A 4,018-nucleotide genomic window follows, 5' to 3' on the forward strand; every position below is an offset into this window, starting at 1 on the left:
ACCTTGGTGTGGAATTGGAGGTTGATTTTGTCCGTTTGTTCGTACCCGAGATCACCCCAGTAGTGAAGGAAATGGAGATGAGCTCTGATATGAGCATAAAAAATTACCTGGGAAGGCATTCACTGGGTCTTGCAGGCACATTTCTGTTCCACCTCACAGCAACCTTGTGAGGTTCATACTGCATGGTCATGTCCCTGTTGCAAAGGGGAAAACTGCAGCCCAGTGAGGGTGAGCCACATATCCTTGGTCACACAGCAGGTGTGGGGCAGAGCTGGGCTCTGGCCATGGGTCTGTAGGGTGAGGGTTGACTCCACGGTGCCCTCCCCCAGAATGGAGCGCCGGCTGACAACTCTGGGCATTTCCTGCGGGCTCAGCTCTGCTAGTCTGCTCTTTCTGGAGCTTCCCCCTTCCTGAGTTGCTGCCTCCATGCTCTCCCAGCCTCAGCAGCCTGGAGCTTTCCAGAACAAGAAGATGAGCTTTTCCACAGCCTCGGAACTGTTTTTCTATTGCTTGTGCATCTGAGCACCTGCTGAGCTGATGAGCTTTTGAAATGTCACTTTACTGTTGGAAGGGAGCTGTGAGTGATGTGCAGGAACACAGCAATCCCAACTGCCTCTTTGGGGTGGGTGGTGGCAGTCGGAAGCGGTTGATGGTTTCTCCTCCAGCCCAGCCCCCTCCCTGAGGGGATGAGGTTGTGTTCCTGCTTGTACACCCGGTGCAGGTGTATAAGCTGCCTGGTCCTTGTTCTTCTCCTGGGCAGACAGTGGCTGTTTCTGTGCCGTGTTTCTCTTACAGTATCGGCTCTGCATTTTTGGGTCAACTTTTGAGAGTACAATTACATTTTGGGCCTTTTTTTTTTTTTTTTCCTGGATTTCTCTTGTCAGAAAAATGCACACGTATACAGAATTCTGTATATAAATACTGGATTTTCATTTGAACCCTCACACGCAGCCTCCTGAGACATAGCCCGTGGCACCCCTCCCGCCGCCCCCTGCCTCGTACACATGCAATGAAATCTAGCTTAAAAATTGAGTTTTCTTCCCCCGCTTCAATTGAGGACAAGTATGAAAAATTAAATGTTTGATTCTCGCATGTGTCCCCCTCCCCATTCTCTTCCATTGTTGTCCTTCAAAGCTCTGGCAGGAAAATGTATGACACACTCAAAGAGGTGACAGAATAGAGTTTAATGAAGATATGTCATGGGGTTAAGAAGCTGAAAGGGGGTAGTGAGGTGAAAGGAGGAAGCGAAGTAAAGGGGTCAATGGAAGGAAGCCCCTCTGACTCGATTTGTTCAGACTCTTGTAACAGGACCACAGACTGAGTAACTTATAAATTACAGAAATTTATTTCTCACACTTCCGGAGGCCAGGAAGTCCAAGATCAAGATGCTGTCAGATTTGGTGTCTGGTGAGGGCCTGCTTCTTGGTTTATAGATGATCGTCTTCTGTGTCCTCATGTGCTGGAAAGGGTGAGGAAGCTCTCTGGGGTCTCATTTATAAAGACTCTAATCCCATTAAGCCTCACGATCTACTTGCCTCCTAAAGTCCCCACCTGCAAATACCACCACATTGGGGATTAGGTTTCAACATATGAATCGTGGGGGACATATTTAGTCAATGGCACCTTTCAACCCATAGAATTAGGTGTAGAGGGAGAGGGTTCCCTGACAGGAGGTGTAACTTGTGGAGATAACCCGTAGGGAGGAAGCAGAAGATCCATGCTCCTTCCTTCTTCACCCTCCTCTTAGTCTGCTGGCTTCTACTGCTATCTCCCAAGGGGCCGGAAGGCCAGAACCTGGTGGATGCAGGCGGTGGAGGTCAGCCTCCCAGGGCACAAATCCCGCTGGAAAAGCCACGAAGTAATCTGAAGGGCAACCAGAGAATATAGTTAGCACATCTGCCTTCAGAGTCTAAAATAACTTTTTCCAGCAGATGGCGCTTTCGAGACTGCCGCGGAGCAGCTTTGTTTCTTCAGATGCTTTCCCTGCGGACCAGGTGTCATGGGGAATTGCTTAGCTTGTGCTATGGAGCTTTTGTAATCCTGTTAGTGATTGGAAGCTTCCTGTTGCTTTTCAGATGCTTTTAAACTAAGTGTTTTAGTTTTTCTATCGTATGCCTGCCATTACAAGGCCACTTTGAAAGGTTTCATTATGCTTCATGGTGGTGAACCAATCTGCCTCAGTATCACAGGGAACTGTATCTAAATGACTTCCATGGCATTATGTTCAGTGGTAGCTTGATGTAGAGAAATGGGCATTTCTAGAGTTTTGAAAATGGAAATTATGTGCCTAGAAGCAATTGAGAAATTAAAAAGTGGTGTGCTGTGAGGCAGCGGGTGTAACTGACATCACCAGGCTTGGATCTGGGCCGTTTGGGGTCTGCACCGTCTGGGGTCTACTCCGTCTTAGGTCTGCTCCTGGCTCCTTGCACTTGTTCTATGACCATGCATCTCTGTAAGGTGGCAGCACTAACAAAGACCTTCTCCTTAAGCAAACTTCAATCAGGCCACTCTGAGCCCTCTTCGACGAGATTTGGACCTTGGTCCCTATACTGTCTTTGGCCTGCCTCGCCCAGTTTTACCAAGAATCCTGCCAAATCGGTTTAGAGAGGATCTCACCAACTGTGATATCTGATCACCCCAGAGTACCTTCAGCAAAAATCCTGTTTTCTGTTGGTTTAATGACAATGCCCCCGCCCCCACCCTTGATGTTTCCTCTGGGTTATTTTTGGCCACTGATCTTCTCGTTCTGCTTGTTTGCCATAAATCCCCAGGTGTCTTTGCCTTATTCGAAGGTGAGCCTCCTCTCTCTCTATTACAGTAGTCCTGAATAAAGTCATCCTTACCATTGTAACAAGCATTAGGATAAGGTTTTCCTTAGCATTACCTACCATAAAACCTTGGTCTTGTTTGAACCCTCAAGGACCTGTAGACCAGCCTCACCCACGTGGAGCTTACTACGAGCAGTGCGCTCACCTGTTGGTGGGCTGGTTCTCGTGGTTAAGAAGCCCTGCCTTGATCTCAATTTGGCCTGTCTTTACAACCCATTCCCTCCCCACTAAGTGAATAAATTAGCTTCTCAAATTTTAGCCATCTTAATGATGGCTATATTGTCTTCCTTTATTGAACGGGTTTCTAAGCCTGGGTGAACCTACATTTTGGACTCTGGGATATTGTTACTGTAGAGGGTTGCATTAGGGTGATGCCCCCGAGGGTTGAATCTGTGTGGACTCTTGTCTTTATTCTGTAAATTCCTGTATTGCTCTGCTTCAAATTCTAAGTCCTTTGTTTCCTTCCTCTGCTGTTAGCTCTTGCTGATGCCTTGTTTGATAACAATTTTATAAATGGCACATTTCTTTTTCTTTCATGGAGTAAAGTGCTTGGGCTTTGTGAAAGCTGTTTGTCACTCAGAAGTCTTTTTTTTTTTTTAATTTCCAGGTTGATGGCTGTGTTCCAGATGTTAGCATTATCAGAAGCCTGACATCCACATGGTGAGCAGTTTATACTCTTATATACGTTCTGTACGCTTTGAAGGACATTCTAGGTTCATCAAGGGTATATTAAATACATTTGCTGTTTCATTTATGTTTATCATATAGCCCTAAATCTGTGCCTAGTGTTTGTTGATTTTCATCCTTATTTTTTCTGCCATTACTTCATTCATGGATATATTTGAAAATGGTAACTTACATATAAGATTAAAACAACCAAAGTCATTTGTTTGAAGAAGAATTTTGGGGTGAGGATATAAAAAGAAAATTGGATTTACTTTTAAATATTTCTATATGATTCTCTGAAAAGATAAAGACTATATTTGTTAAAGATCAATACAATACTGTTATCATGTATAAAAAATGAACAATAATTCACTTCTTAATATCACTAAATACCCATGTTCAGATTTTCTTGATTGTCTCATAAATATGTTTCCAGAATTAGTTAAAAATATCTCAGGGTAATCAAAGGCTTTAAACAAAGTTCACATATTGCTTTTGGTTGATATGTCTCTTAAGTCTCTTTT

At 44.5% G+C, this 4,018-nt stretch overlaps 1 protein-coding gene across 1 annotated transcript in view; it reads left to right on the top strand.

Moving 5' to 3' along the window:
- Nucleotides 1-4,018, top strand: part of TIAM1 (T cell lymphoma invasion and metastasis 1) — a 348,762-nt gene that overhangs the window by 68,807 nt on the left and 275,937 nt on the right. The window contains exon 2 of the mRNA XM_023519721.1: nucleotides 3,436-3,488. The gene's annotated coding sequence lies outside the window, so the exon portion shown is untranslated. The remainder of the gene's footprint in view (nucleotides 1-3,435; nucleotides 3,489-4,018) is intronic.

Source organism: Pteropus vampyrus, unplaced genomic scaffold, assembly GCF_000151845.1.
Source record: "Pteropus vampyrus isolate Shadow unplaced genomic scaffold, Pvam_2.0 Scaffold233, whole genome shotgun sequence".
Classification (NCBI taxonomy): Eukaryota; Metazoa; Chordata; class Mammalia; order Chiroptera; family Pteropodidae; genus Pteropus; species Pteropus vampyrus.